Here is a 17,138-nt window from a genome sequence, read left to right as displayed (position 1 = left end):
CACTCTGGGAACAGCCTATTTGTTGAGAAATTTCTTTCTGGGTCTTACCCTCTTGCTTGAGGGTGTCAATGATGGCCTTCTTGACATCTGTCAGGTCGCTAGTCTTACCCATGATGGGGGTTTTGAGTAATGAACCAGGCAGGGAGTTTTTAAAAGCCTCAGGTATCTTTTGCATGTGTTTAGAGTTAATTAGTTGATTCAGAAGATTAGGGTAATAGGTCGTTTAGAGAACCTTTTCTTGATATGCTAATTTATTGAGACAGGTTTTTTGGGTTATCAGGAGTTGTAGGCCAAAATCATCAGTATTAAAACAATAAAAGACCTGACAAATTTCAGTTGGTGGATAATGAATCTATAATATATGAAAGTTTAATTGTAATCATTACATTATGGTAAATAATGAAATTTAACACTATATGCTAATTTTTTGAGAAGGACCTGTATAGTAAAAGGTGGTATTTTTCATCAGCGTTCTTCTTCATTGCATGTTATGACTGACATATAATTTTATAGGATAATTCTCCTTATAACATAGTATAAGATTTGCCCACTAGTTTATAAAGTTAATATTAATGGGTCAAGGGTGGTGTAAAAAAATATTATATATATATATATATATATATATATATATATATATGTAAGTAAGCATATATAAGTGTGAAAGTAATTAAAGCTTCTGTGAAATGGAATCTGTCACCCTCTGGATGATTTTGATCTGTCATTTTGGGCATACCCCCACCCATAAGCGTCACAGTGACCTGCTCCGCGCCGTAGTCCTGTGCCCTCCTATGGGCAGTGTCTGCATTCTTCTTCTGAGCAGGCACGGTGAGTGAATGCACAGTAGCAGAGACTCGCCAGGGCCTGCGCAAAAGTTCAGTGCAGACACTGCCAATAGGAGGATGGACAGGGTTTACGTAACCATGTATGTGCATAGTGCAAGCGTGGGATTACAGCGCCAAACTGGTCAGTGTGACGCTGATGTGAGGGTGGTTCCATTATAATGAAGTCAGGAGGCAGTGATTTCTTCTAGGCACTGCACACCCCAGCAGGGCTGCCACTAGGAATTTCGGGGCCCCATACTGGCAAAACTTTCAGGGCCCCCTTGAGACTCCACCCAGTATATATATATGCATATATACAGTCATATGAAAAAGTTTGGGCACCCCTATTAATCTAAAGCTAAATGTTTTATAAAAATAGTTTTTTTTTGCAACAGCTATTTCAGTTTCATATATCTAATAACTGTTGGACACAGTAATGTTTCTGCCTTGAAATGAGGTTTATTGTACTAACAGAAAATGTGCAATCTGCATTCAAACTAAATTTGACAGGTGCATAAGTATGGGCACCCTTATCATTTTCTTGTTTTAAATACTCCTACCTACTTTTTATTGACTTACTAAAGCACTTTTTTTGGTTTTGTAACCTCATTGAGCTTTGAACTTCATAGCTAGGTGTATGCAATCATGAGAAAAGCTACTTAAAGTGGCCACTTGCAAGTTTTTCTCCTGTTTGAATTTCCTCTGAAGAGTGGCATCATGGGCTCCTCAAAACAACTGTCAAATGATCTGAAAACAAAGATTATTCAACATAGTTGTTCAGGGGAAGGATACAAAAAGCTGTCTCAGAGATTTAGCCTGTCAATTTCCACTGTGAGGAACATAGTAAGGAAATGGAAGAACACAGGTACAGTTCTTGTTAAGGCCAGAAGTGGCAGGCCAAGAAAAACATCAGAAAGGCAGAGAAGGAGAATGGTGAGATCAGTCAAGGACAATCCTCAGACCATCTCCAGAGAGCTGCAGCATCAACTTGCTGCAGATGGTGTCACTGTGATTCGGTCAACTATACAATGCACTGTGTTTTTTTGCCGCCATGCATAATGCCTTTTTGTATTACCAAACAACTCAATCTTGGTTTCATCAGTCCACAGGACCTTCTTCCAAAAAGAAATTGGCTTCTCCAAATGTGCGTTTCCATACCTCAGCCGACTCTGTTTGTGGCGTGCTTGCAGAAACGGCTTCTTTCCCATCACTCTCCCATACAGCTTCTCCTTGTGCAGAGTGCGTTGTATAGTTGACCGATGCACAGTGACACCATCTGCAGCAAGTTGATGCTGCAGCTCTCTGGAGGTGGTCTGAGGATTGTCCTTGACTGATCTCACCATTCTTCTTCTCTGCCTTTCTGATGTTTTTCTTGGCCTGCCACTTCTGGCCTTAACAAGAACTGTACCTGTGTTCTTCCATTTCCTTACTATGTTCCTCACAGTGGAAATTGACAGGTTAAATCTCTTAGACAGCTTTTTGTTTCCTTCCCCTGGACAACTATGTTGAATAATCTTTGTTTTCAGATCATTTGACAGTTGTTTTGAGGAGCCCATGATGCCACTCTTCAGAGGAGATTCAAACAGGAGAACAACTTACAAGTGGCCACTTTAAGTAGCTTTTCTCATGATTGCATACACCTAGCTATGAAGTTCAAAGCTCAATGAGGTTACAAAACCAAAAAAAGTGCTTTAGTAAGTCAGTAAAAAGTAGGTAGGAGTATTTAAAACAAGAAAATGATAAGGGTGCCCATACTTATGCACCTGTCAAATTTAGTTTGAATGCAGATTGCACATTTTCTGTTAGTACAATAAACCTCATTTCAAGGCAGAAACATTACTGTGTCCAACAGTTATTAGATATATGAAACTGAAATAGCTGTTGCAAAAAAAACAATTTTTATAAAACATTTAGCTTAAGATTAATAGGGGTGCCCAAACTTTTTCATATGACTGTATATATATGTATGTATACAGTTCTGGCAAAAATTAAGAGACCACCACATCAAAACCCTGTCATGGGCAGCCCAATCTCCAGACCTGAACCCCATTGAAAACCTCTGGAATGTAATCAAGAGGATGATGGATAGTGACAAGTAGGGTTGAGCGACTGTTACTTTTTTAGGATCGAGTCGGGTTTCGCAAAACCCGACTTTGTCAAAAGTCGAGTTGAGTGAAATCGGCCGATTATCGTGCAAAGTCGGGATCAACCGAAACACGAAACCCAATGTAAGTCAATGGGGAAGCAAAGTCAGCAGTGAGTGGAGGACAGGAAAACACCTACGGTGCCCATTTTAATGTCAAGAACATCAATTCGTGTCACTTAAGCTTGTGAATCTTAATTTACCTTATAATAATAGTTAGGCATTGAAAATTGGGGGTCATTTGGCTAAAGTTGTGGGGGGTAGGGCTGGCTCAAGTTTTTTTGTGGGCCCAGGAAACGCGGACTACGTCACGGCGGTGGAGCAGGGAGAGGTCAGTATTTCAACTTTGCAAGTGCTGTGATCCTGAGCAAGCAGGGGGGGCCCACTCATTCGCATTGGCACTGGCACAGGGCCCCTCAAAGTACGGCGTTGTGTTTGACGGCAGGGGCGCCTCCCACCGGCAGAGACACTTTTGCATACTATGAGGGGCCCTGTGACAGTGACATCGCTAACGAGTATGCCCTCCCCACCTGATGAAGGAACCTGCACTTTCATCTGCGCCTCTTTGTACCCGTGTAAGGTGGTATAGTATGCGGGAAAGGGAACCTGACTTTCAGCAGGGTCAGATTCTGGCTGTGTAGAGTGCAAGGGGAATGTAGTGGTCAGGGTCAATGTACCAGCAGACTCATGTAGCAGTGGCTGGGCAATGGGCAGGATGAGGAGGAAACACAGATATGGGCCCAAATAATAAAGTGGGCTAAATGCAGTTCAAAATTGGTAACAGGACTAACCAGGCGGCATTGCTTTGTTCAGTGGAGGACAACTGTAATGAGAGGCAGACACAGTTAGTAGGTCCAACCAAACTAGTAGGCCAAATGCAGTTTAAAATTTGTAAATATAGGCCAAAAGCCTGAAGATTGAAAGTCAGCTTTGTTCAGTGGAGGAGAAAAGCAAGGAGCGGCAGACACCGTTAGTAGGCCCAACCAAACTAGTATCCCAAATGCAGTTTCATATTAAAAATATAGGCCGAAAGCCAGAAGATTGAAGCTCAGGAAAAAAAACCTGGAGAACACCAAGGAGCGGCAGACACCGTTAGTAGGCCCCAACCAAACTAGTAGGCCAAATGCAATTTAAAATTTGTAAATATAGGCCGAAAGCCTGAAGATTGAAGCTCAGCTTTGTTCAGTGGAGGAGAAAAGCAAGGAGCGGCAGACACCGTTAGTAGGGCCCAACCAAACTAGTAGGCCAAATGCAGTTTAATATCTGATATAGGCCACAAGCCTGAAGATTGAAGCTCAGGAAAAAAAACCTGGAGAACACCAAGGAGCGGCAGACACCGTTAGTAGGCCCAACCAAACTAGTAGACCCAATGCAGTTTTCAAATTCCTATAGGCTGAAAACCTGACAATTGAAGCTCAGCTTTTTTCACAGGAGGACAGCTGTATTGAGTGGCGCAGACAGACACAGGTAGTAGGCCTTAAACAAAAAAGTTGGCTCAATGCATTGGTGTGGTCAGCGGAGGACAATTGGAAGGAGTGGCGCAGACTTACTAGGCCTAAAATAAAAAAAAGTAGGCTCTATGCAGTTTTAAATAGGTTACAGGGGTACACAGGCAGCATTGGTGTGGTCAGCGGAGGACGATTGCAAGGAGGGACTGCAGACAGACTTACTAGGCCTAAAATAAAAAAGTTGGCTCTATGCAGGTTTAAATAGGTTACAGGGGTACACAGGCAGCATTGGTGTGGTTAGCGGAGGACGATTGCAAGGAGGGACTGCAGACAGACTTACTAGGCCTAAAATAAAAAAGTAGGCTCTATGCAGGTTTAAATAGGTTACAGGGGTACACAGGCAGCATTGGTGTGGTCAGCGGAGGACAATTGGAAGGAGTGGCGCCGACTTACTAGGCCTAAAATAAAAAAAGTAGGCTCTATGCAGTTTTAAATAGGTTACAGGGGTACACAGGCAGCATTGGTGTGGTCAGCGGAGGACGATTGCACCGAGGGGCAAACACAGTTAGTAGGGCCAAAAAAGTAATAGGCAAAATGCAGTTAAAAATAGGTTACAGGAGTACGCAGGCGGCCTAGCTTTGTTCAGTGGAGGACAACTGTAAGGAGTGTCGGACACAGTTAGTAGGCCAAAATAATAAAGTGAGGTTAATGTCTGGCAAAAAAAATATTTCACAAATAAACAGGTGGCATACCTAGGTACAGGGGTGGGCTCCTCTGCTGACTTGCAGACAGTGGTAGTTGGCGCAAAGTATTAACTGGTGTAAATGTAGGACAGGGCCCCTGAATATAAAAATAATATAATAATAAATAATAAATAATGGGATGTATTAAAAGAGGCACAGATGCTCATGAGGAGAACATAATTTTACCTCTATACAAGTCACTAGTTCGACCACACTTAGAATACTGTGCACAGTTCTGGTCTCCGGTGTATAAGAAAGACATAGCTGAACTAGAGCGGGTGCAGAGAAGAGCGACCAAGGTTATTAGAGGACTGGGGGGGTCGGCAATACCAAGATAGGTTATTACACTTGGGGCTGTTTAGTTTGGAAAAACGAAGACTAAGGGGTGATCTTATTTTAATGTATAAATATATGAGGGGACGTACAAAGACCTTTCTGATGATCTTTTTAATCATAGACCTGAGACAGGGACAAGGGGGCATCCTCTACGTCTGGAGGAAAGAAGGTTTAAGCATAATAACAGACGCGGATTCTTTACTGTAAGAGCAGTGAGACTATGGAACTCTCTGCCGCATGATGTTGTAATGAGTGATTCACTGCTAAAATTTAAGAGGGGACTGGATGCCTTTCTTGAAAAATATAATGTTACAGGGCATATACACTAGATTCCTTGATAGGGTGTTGATCCAGGGAACTAGTCTGACTGCCGTATGTGGAGTCGGGAAGGAATTTTTTTCCCCAATGTGGAGCTTACTCTTTGCCACATGGGTTTTTTTTTCCTTTCTCTGGATCAACATGTTAGGGCATGTTAGGTTAGGCTATGGGTTGAACTAGATGGACTTAAAGTCTTCCTTCAACCTTAATAACTATGTAACTATGTAACTATATTTTTACTAGCATCAATCATGTCAACAAATTGGTATTGGCAGTGCCATTGAAGGATTTAACAGCACAGACTAAACAGTGGTGGAGCAGTGAGAGGTAATTTTGCAAGTGGTAGAGCACTGTTTGAGCTGGGGGGGAACACTCTCTCGTGGGCGGCGGTACTGGCCCAGGGCCCCTCATGTTATGACGGTGTGTCTGACGTTGGGTGTGCTCCACCACCGCCAGAGACACTTGATTGTACTATGAGGGACCCTGTGCCAGTGCCGTCGCCCAAAAGTGGGCACACCCACCTGTTCAGCCAAACGGCACTTGCACGGGTGCTTGCGCCAAGTGGGGCGGCCCCGTGGGGGGAGTCAGACAATTAAGGAAGGTGTAAAAATAGCCTATGGTGGACATACAGCAGCTGCAAATGGAGAAATTGGAGCAGTCAGTAAGATGAGTCCAAAAGCAAGACCTTTTTACAGGAAAGCTAGGTGTCAGCAGGGAAAGGTGGGGCAAAATAATTAGAAATCCATGATTGGTTCATTTTAATGAAGGTTAGATCATCAACATTTTGGGTAGCCAGATGAGTCCTTTTTTCGGGCAGTATTGAACCAGCAGCACTGAATACTCTTTCTGATAGCACACTAGCAGCTGGGCAAGCAAGCTCCTGTAAAGCATATTCTGCCAATTCAGGCCAGGTGTCTATTTTGGATGCCCAGTATTCAAATGGGAATGACGCGTGAGGGAGAACATCGATAAGGGAGGAAAATAGTTAGTAACCATACTGGACAAATGTTGTCTCCTGTCACTTTGAATTGATGCTGCAGTACCTGTCGTGTCTGCGGTCATTGCAAAATCACTCCACAACCTGGTCATAAAACCCCTCTGTCCAACGCCACTTCTGATTTGTGCACCTCTAACACCTCTGCCATGTTGCCCCCTGCAGCTCGTGTGAGAACCATCACCGCCGCTGTGTGCTGGGAATGCCTGAACCAAGCGGTCTACAAGAATTGCTTGTTTGGTAGCCAATATTTGCTCAAGGTTCTCATGTGGCATGATGTTTTGCAATTTCCCTTTATAGCGTGGATCCAGGAGGCAGGCCAACCAGTAATCGTCATCGGTCATCATTTTGATAATGCGGGGGTCCCTTTTTAGGATGCGCAAGGCATAATCAGCCATGTGGGCCAATGTTCCAGGTGTCAATTCACTGCTTGTGCTGGGTTGAGGAGCACTTTCTGGCAAATCAACATCACTTGTCTCCCTCAAAAACCCTGTACCTGACCTTGCAACGCCACCAGTTTCTATTGTCCCCTGAGAAGCTTCCTCCTCCCATAAATATTCCTCCCCATCATCCTCCTCGTCCTCCTCCTCTTCGTCCGCCACCTCGTCCAGGAGACTTCCCTGAGCAGACAATGGCTGACTGTCATCAAGGCTTCCCTCGTTCTTGGCTGCAGATGCCTGCTCCTTTATGTGCGTCAAACTTTGCATCAGCAGACGCATTAGGGGGATACTCATGCTTATGATGGCGTCGTCTGCACTAACCAGGCATGTGCATTCCTCAAAACACTGAAGGACTTGACACAGGTCTTGTAGCTTCGACCACTGCACACCTGACAACTCCATGTCTGCCATCCAACTGCCTGCCCGTGTATGTGTATCCTCCCACAAATACATAACAGCACGCCTCTGTTTGCACAGCCTCTGGAGCATGTGCAGTGTGGAGTTCCACCTTGTTGCAACGTCGATTATTAGGCAGTGCTGGGGAAGCTTCAAAGATCGCTGATGGTTCTGCATACGGCTGGAGTGTACGGGCGAATGGCGGATGTGCGAGCAAAGTCTTCACACCTTCAGGAGCAGGGCTGGTAACCCCGGATAACTTTTCAGGAAGCACTGCACCACCAGGTTCAAGGTGTGAGCCAGGCAAGGTATGTGTTTCAGTTCTGAAAGGGCTATGGCAGCCATAAAATTCCTTCCGTTATCACTGACTACCTTGCCTGCCTCAAGATGTACACTGCCCAGCCATGACTGAGTTTCTTGCTGCAAGAACTCGGACAGAACTTCCGCGGTGTGTCTGTTGTCACCCAAACACTTAATTTCCAACACAGCCTGCTGACGCTTAGCACTAGCTGTTCCATAATGGGACACCTCGTGTGCAACACTGGCAGCTGCGGATGGAGTGGTCGTGCAACTGCGGTCTGTGGACGAGCTCTCGCTTCTGCTGAAGGACGAGGAGGAGGAGGAGGGGTGGCGAACGCCTACAGCCAACTGTTTCCTAGACCGTGGGCTAGGCAGAACTGTCCCAATATGGCTGTCCCCTGTGGATCCTGCATCCACCACATTAACCCAGTGTGCCGTGATGGACACGTAACGTCCCTGGCCATGCCTACTGGTCCATGCATCTGTTGTGAGGTGCACCTTTCTACTGACAGATTGCCTGAGTGCATGGACAATGCGGTCTTTGACATGCTGGTATAGGGCTGGGATGGCTTTTCTAGCAAAGAAGTGTCGACTGAGTAGGTCATAGCGTGGTGATAGGGCATCATCTCTAACGAGATTAGTCTAGCAATGTGGGCGTTCAAACCCTGTGTACTCGGATGAGAGGATGAGTACTTCCTTTTCCTAACGAGAGTCTCTTGTAGGGTGATCTGGACTGGAGAGCTGCATATGGTGGAACTAGCGGGGGTGGTGGTGGACATGGCAGATTGAGAGAGGGTTGGTGAGGGTATTCTTGCTGTTGGCCTACATACAGTGTTTCCTACCAACAACCTGGTGATTCCCTGACTGCTTTGGCCTTGTGACGATACCTCCACATTTGCTGCAGGTGGTGTCCTAAACGATGGGCTTACAGTGAGAGAAGCAATGTAGCATTGCTGACTAGCTTCATGCAGAGCGGGTGCACCTACGTTATGGGACGTTTGGTAGTTAGTCCAGGCTTGCAAGTGCATGCTGGTTAAATGTCTACGCATGCACGTTGTATTTAAATTTTTGACATTCTGCCCTCTGCTAAAGGTCCTTGAGCATTTCTTACAGATAACTTTGCACTGATCATTCGGATCTTGCCAGACTGCACTCTTCCTACTATCGAATACCTTTTCAGGCATTGCACGCTGTGCTACTTTCACTGGATGCCCACGCTGTCCTAAAACTGTTTTTGATTTTGACACACGGTTTTGGCCAGATACGGGCCTGCCAGATGAATGCTGTTGCGATGTTGATGCCTGCTGCGGCTCATACTCCTCTGCTTCAGAGCTACTGCCAGCAGCACCCTGTTCCCCCAATAGCTGCCAATCGGGGTCAACAACTGGGTCATCTATCACCTCCTCTTCAATGTCCTGTGCACCTTCCTCTGTGTCACCGTGTAAGGTGCTATAGCGTTCGGGACGGGGCACCATAGTCTCATCAGGGTGGTCAGGTTCTGGCTCAGTACACTGCGAGGGCAATGTTGTGATCTGAGTCAATGGAACAACATAATAATCTAGCTGTGGCTGTGCATCTGTGCACTCTATGTCCGATTCATCTTGTAATGGCCTGTTGACAATTTCCCTTTCTAACCCAGGCACGGTATGTGTAAAGAGCTCCATGGAGTAACCTGTTTTGTCGCCTGACGCATCCTTCACTGTTGTTCTGGGTGAAGGACACAAGGAAACGACTTGTTCCTGACCGGGAGCATCCACTGACGATGCGCTGCTTTTAAATTTTGCACTTTCCGAAGAGGAGGCGAAAGAGCTAGAGGCAGAGTCAGCAAGGAAAGCCAAAACTTTTTCCTGCTGCTCCGGATTTAAAAGCAGTTTTCCTACTCCCAGAAAAGGGAGCGTTCGAGGCCTTGTGTAGCCAGACGATGACACTGGCTCAACAACTCGAGACTTATGTGCTATATTGCTTTTCCCACGACCACCTGATGCTCCACGACCACCACCACTACTATCATTACCAGCTGGCAATGACCGCCCATGGCCACGACCTCTTCCACCAGACTTCCTCATTCTTGGAAAAATGTAACCAAACTAACAACCGTTATATGGTACTGTAAAACCAGGTAGAAGGTGTACGTAAACTTGTTGTGAATTTAAATCTCCCTTTATAGGTGTGGGAGACTGCTGGGAAAATCAGGCCCACTGTACTACACTACACAGTTTCAGTGTCAGAAAGTGGCTGACAGATATGCCACAAACAGGACTGATGCAGATGCCCTTAGTGGCAATAGAAATTTCCCTTTATAGGTGTGGGAGACTGCTGGGAAAATCAGGCCCACTGTATTACCCTACACAGTTTCAGTGTCAGAAAGTGGCTGACAGATATGCCACAAAAAGGACTGATGCAGATGCCCTTAGTGGCAATAGAAATTTCCCTTTATAGGTGTGGGAGACTGCTGGGAAAATCAGGCCCACTGTATTACACTGCACAGTTTCAGTGTCTGAAAGTGGCTGACAGATATGCCACAAACAGGACTGACGCAGATGCCCTTAGTGGCAATAGAAATTTCCCTTTATAGGTGTGGGAGACTGCTTGGAAAATCAGGCCCACTGTATTACACTACACAGTTTCAGTGTCAGAAAGTGGCTGACAGATATGCCAAAAACAGGACTGACGCAGATGCCCTTAGTGGCAATAGAAATTTCCCTTTATAGGTGTGGGAGACTGCTGGAAAAATCAGGCCCACTGTATTACACTACACAGTTTCAGTGTCAGAAAGTGGCTGACAGATATGCCACAAACAGGACTAACGCAGATGCCCTTAGTGGCAATAGAAATTTCCCTCCATAGGTGTGGGAGACTGCTGGGAAAATCAGGCCCACTGTATTACACTACACAGTTTCAGTGTCTGAAAGTGGCTGACAGATATGCCACAAACAGGACTGACACAGATGCCCTTAGTGGCAATAGAAATTTCCCTTTATAGGTGTGGGAGACTGCTGGGAAAATCAGGCCCACTGTATTACACTACACAGTTTCAGTGTCAGAAAGTGGCTGACAGATATGCCGCAAACAGGACTGACGCAGATGCCCTTAGTGGCAATAGAAATTTCCCTTTATAGGTGTCGGAGACTGCTGGGAAAATCAGGCCCACTGTATTACACTACACAGTTTCAGTGTCAGAAAGTGGCTGACAGATATGCCACAAACAGGACTGACGCAGATGCCCTTAGTGGCAATAGAAATTTCCCTTTATAGGTGTGAGAGACTGCTGGGAAAATCAGGCCCACTGTATTACACTACACAGTTTCAGTGTCTGAAATTGGCTGACAGATATGCCACAAACAGGACTGACGCAGATGCCCTTATTGGCAATAGAAATTTCCCTTTATAGGTGTGGAAGACTGCTGGGAAAATCAGGCCCACTGTATTACACTACACAGTTTCAGTGTCAGAAAGTGGCTGACAGATATGCCACAAACAGGACTGACGCAGATGCCCTTATTGGCAATAGAAATTTCCCTTTATAGGTGTGGGAGACTGCTGGGAAAATCAGGCCCACTGTATTACCCTACACAGTTTCAGTGTCAGAAAGTGGCTGACAGATATGCCACAAACAGGACTGACGCGGATGCCCTTATTGGCAATAGAAATTTCCCTTTATAGGTGTGGGTGGGAGACTGCTGGGAAAATCAGGCCCACTGTATTACACTACACAGTTTCAGTGTCAGAAAGTGGCTGACAGATATGCCACAAACAGGACTAACGCAGATGCCCTTAGTGGCAATAGAAATTTCCCTCCATAGGTGTGGGAGACTGCTGGAAAAATCAGGCCCACTGTATTACACTACACAGTTTCAGTGTCTGAAAGTGGCTGACAGATATGCCACAAACAGGACTGATGCAGATGCCCTTAGTGGCAATAGAAATTTCCCTTTATAGGTGTGGGAGACTGCTGGGAAAATCAGGCCCACTGTATTACACTACACAGTTTCAGTGTCAGAAAGTGGCTGACAGATATGCCACAAACAGGACTGACACAGATGCCCTTAGTGGCAATAGAAATTTCCCTTTATAGGTGTGGGAGACTGCTGGGAAAATCAGGCCCACTGTATTACACTACACAGTTTCAGTGTCAGAAAGTGGCTGACAGATATGCCGCAAACAGGACTGACGCAGATGCCCTTAGTGGCAATAGAAATTTCCCTTTATAGGTGTCGGAGACTGCTGGGAAAATCAGGCCCACTGTATTACACTACACAGTTTCAGTGTCTGAAATTGGCTGACAGATATGCCACAAACAGGACTGACGCAGATGCCCTTATTGGCAATAGAAATTTCCCTTTATAGGTGTGGGAGACTGCTGGGAAAATCAGGCCCACTGTATTACCCTACACAGTTTCAGTGTCAGAAAGTGGCTGACAGATATGCCACAAACAGGACTGACGCAGATGCCCTTAGTGGCAATAGAAATTTCCCTCCATAGGTGTGGGAGACTGCTGGGAAAATCAGGCCCACTGTATTACACTACACAGTTTCAGTGTCAGAAAGTGGCTGACAGATATGCCGCAAACAGGACTGACGCAGATGCACTTAGTGGCAATATAAATCTCCCTTTATAAGTGTGGGAGACTGCTGGGAAAATCAGGCCCACTGTATTACACTACACAGTTTCAGTGGCAGACAGTGGCTAGCAGATATATAAAAAAAAGGAGACTGTGCTACAATAACAATCTCCCTACAATGATCTCAGGACAAGTATGGCAGCCAGCAGTAAAAAGGACTGCTGCACACAAAAGTGTGGACAAACAAAGAAACAATAGAACTGTGCAGAAAGGAGCAACAGGATTTTTGCTTTGAAAAAAGCAGTTGGTTTGCACAGCGGTGTAAAAACAGCAATGCAGCTATCAGGGAGCCTTATAAGCTACAGAGCTGATGCACAGAAATCTAGGCTCCACTGTCCCTGCAAAGAAAAGGTGGTGTTGGACAGTGGAAATCGCTACAGCACAAGCAGTTTGTGGGTTAATCTTCCCTTCCTAACGCTATCCCTTCTTCTGACGAAGCTACAGCAACCTCTCCCTATGCTACGATCGGCAGAAGTAAGATGGCGGTTGGCGTGCACGCCCCTTTATAGCCCCTGTGACGCCGTTGAAAGCAAGCCAATCACTGTAATGCCCTTCTCTAAGATGGTGGGGACTGAGACCTATGTCATCACGCTGCCCACTCTCTGCATCCACCTTCTTTGGCTGAGAAATGGCGCTGAACGCGTCATATGAAACGCGACTTTGGCGCGAAGATCGCCAACCGCATGGCCGATCCCACACTGGGATCGGCTCGGGTTTCACGAAACCCGACTTTGTCGAAAGTGGGCGATTTATGAATAACTAAAAATTGACAAATCTCCGGGCCCGGATGGGATACACCCCCGAGTACTGCAGGAACTAAGTACAGTCATTGATAGACCATTATTTTTAATCTTTAAAGACTCCATAATAACAGGGTCTATACCACAGGACTGGCGTATAGCAAATGTGGTGCCAATATTCAAAAAAGGGGCAAAAACTGAACTAGGTAATTATAGGCCAGTAAGTTTAACCTCTACTGTGGGTAAAATCCTGGAGGGCATTCTAAGGGATGCTATGCTGGAGTATCTGAAGAGGAATAACCTCATGACCCAGTATCAGCACGGGTTTACTAGGGACCGTTCATGTCAGACTAATTTGATCAGCTTCTATGAAGAGGTAAGTTCAGGACTGGACCAAGGGAACCCAGTGGACGTAGTATATATGGACTTTTCCAAAGCTTTTGATACGGTGCCACACAAAAGGTTGTTACATAAAATGAGAGTAATGGGGATAGGGGAAAATATGTGTAAGTGGGTTGAGAGCTGGCTCAGGGATAGGAAACAAAGGGTGGTTATTAATGGAGCACACTCGGACTGGGTCACGGTTAGCAGTGGGGTACCACAGGGGTCAGTATTGGGCCCTCTTCTTTTTAACATATTTATTAATGACCTTGTAGGGGGCATTCAGAGTAGAATTTCAATATTTGCAGATGACACTAAACTCTGCAGGGTAATCAATACAGGGGAGGACAATTTTATATTACAGGATGATTTATGTAAACTAGAAGCTTGGGCTGATAAATGGCAAATGAGCTTTAATGGGGATAAATGTAAGGTCATGCACTTGGGTAGAAGTAATAAGATGTATAACTATGTGCTTAATTCTAAAACTCTGGGCAAAACCGTCAATGAAAAAGACCTGGGTGTATGGGTGGATGACAAACTCATATTCAGTGGCCAGTATCAGGCAGCTGCTACAAAGGCAAATAAAATAATGGGATGTATTAAAAGAGGCATAGATGCTCATGAGGAGAACATAATTTTACCTCTATACAAGTCACTAGTTCGACCACACTTAGAATACTGTGCACAGTTCTGGTCTCCGGTGTATAAGAAAGACATAGCTGAACTGGAGCGGGTGCAGAGAAGAGCGACCAAAGTTATTAGAGGACTGGGGGGTCTGCAATACCAAGATAGGTTATTACACTTGGGGCTATTTAGTTTGGAAAAACGAAGACTAAGGGGTGATCTTATTTTAATGTATAAATATATGAGGGGACAGTACAAAGACCTTTCTGATGATCTTTTTAATCATAGACCGGTGACAGGGACAAGGGGGCATCCGCTACGTCTGGAGGAAAGAAGGTTTAAGCATAATAACAGACGCGGATTCTTTACTGTAAGAGCAGTGAGACTATGGAACTCTCTGCCGTATGATGTTGTAATGAGTGATTCATAAATTAAATTTAAGAGGGGACTGGATACCTTTCTGGAAAAGTATAATGTTACAGGGTATATACACTAGATTCCTTGATAAGGCGTTGATCCAGGGAACTAGTCTGATTGCCGTATGTGGAGTCGGGAAGGAATTTTTTTCCCCATGGTGGAGTTACTCTTTGCCACATGGGGTTTTTTTTCCTTCCCCTGGATCAACATGTTAGGGCATGTTAGGTTAGGCTATGGGTTGAACTAGATGGACTTACAGTCTTCCTTCAACCTTAATAACTATATGTAACTATGTAACTATGAAATTGACCGATCCGTTTCGCTCAACCCTAGTGACAAGCCATCAAACAAAGAAGAACTGCTTACATTTTTGCGCCAGAAGCAGTGTGAAAGACTGGTGGAAAGCATGCCAAGACGCATGAAAGCTGTGATTAAAAATCATGCTTATGCCACAAAATATTGATTTCTGAACTATTCCTGAGTTAAAACATTAGTATTGTTGTTTCTAAATGATTATGAACTTTTTTTCTTTGCATTGTTTGAGGTCTGAAAGCACTGTTTGCTTTTTTTCATTTTGACCATTTTTCTTTTGTCAGAAAAAAATACAAAATTCATTGCTTGGAAATTCGGAGACATGTTGTCAGAACTTTATAGAATGAAGGAACAATTTACATTTTACTCAAAAATATACATATAAAGATAAAAATCAGACAAACTGAACATTTTGCAGTGGTCTCTTAATTTTTGTCAGAGCTGTATATATATATATATATATATATATATATATATATATATATATATATATATATATATATATATATATATATATTTATATATATATATATATTCACTTATATTTGTTTTGTGTGTGTAAAGATTATATTTTAACATGGTATGTAATGATATTATGGCCTTCAATCAATAGAGAATGTAAAATCACATTTTTTTTGTTAAATAATATATCTTTATTTAGCTTGCAAATCCGCAGACAAATCTGCATGGAAATCCGCATTAAAAAACACGTGGATTTTAAAATGTGTTTTCTTCTACCAAGAGAGGAACAATCTGCGCAGATTTTGACAAGTGCAAATCTACAAAGTGTGCACATACCCTAACGGCGCCAACCTGACACTGTGTGCAGGTTACTATGCACAACCATGCTGACAGGTTGCCTTTAATAGCACCATGTTTGGAGGCCAAAAGGCACTGAATATCACCCCAAAAACAACATAAAAAGTGAAGTTTGGAGGTGTGAATAACATCGTGTGGGACTGTTTTTCAGCATACAGAACTGGCAAACTTCATATATTTGAAAGAAGGATGAATGGACAATTATACTGAGACAAACTCCATAAAAACCTGCTGCTGTCTACCAAGATGATGAAGATGAAAATGAGGGTGGACATTTTCAACAAAACAATGATCCCAAACACAGCCAAGGAAACTCTCATTCTCAATCGGTTTCAGAGATAGAAAATAAAGCTGATAAAATTGCCCAGCCAATTACCTGACCTGACTTCAATAGAAAATTTATGGAAAGAACTATAGCTCGGAGTTCATGGAAGGAGCCCATGGAACCTTAAGGATTTGAAGTGTGTTTGTGTAGAAGAATGGGCCAAAATCACATCAGAGCAATGCATGCAGCTAGTTTCTCCATACATGGAAAATTAGAACAACTGGAGTTGTAAGAACTGTCTTTAAAGTATATAAAACATAGTTTATTTGTACATAGACATTAAGTAAAAATAGAAATAAAATCATAGGCATAGTAATTTTAGGGTATATAAACGTTTGACTTTGCAGTAAGTAATAAAAATGCCTTAAAATATTCTCTCTCTCAGATTATTATTCTTGCATTTGGCAAATATTAATAATTATGGTAATCTTAATTGACCTAAAATGGGAAAGGTTTATTCTGATTTCATGTCAGATATTGAGAAAAACATGCAGATGTGTCTTTTTATATAGTGTATGCAAACTTCTGGTTTCTACTGTAACTTAATTCATGAACTTCTAATTTTCTACTGTGGGTCAATTGATGCCAAATTGGGCCTCTTTCATTTGTGTTGCCTGATTTTTGCAGGGCTTCCATTACAGTAGACCTACTCCGGTATCCTCACCCACCTCTTAATTTCAACTTAATGTCAAAGCTGTAAATGCTGGCCCAGACCATGTCTCATGCATAGCCCATGTCTGACTGTTGCACCATTATAACATTTCTACTGTGGGTCAATTGATGCAACTTTTCCTGGTGTCTGCCCCTATTTTTTGGACATGTTTGGACTCCAAGTTGTGTCTGCTTCATCTTTGTTGCCTGTAGCAGTAGGGCTCCCAGACCAGCAGGTCTGTACTTACTTTCAATCAACTACCTGTATCACTATTGTGGAAGGTCGGCTCACTTGGCTGCTCCTT

This window comes from Ranitomeya variabilis, chromosome 2 (assembly GCF_051348905.1).
Source record: "Ranitomeya variabilis isolate aRanVar5 chromosome 2, aRanVar5.hap1, whole genome shotgun sequence".
Lineage (NCBI taxonomy): Eukaryota > Metazoa > Chordata > Amphibia > Anura > Dendrobatidae > Ranitomeya > Ranitomeya variabilis.
The sequence above is the reverse complement of the archived record's forward strand: the minus strand, read 5'-3'. Positions refer to the sequence as shown.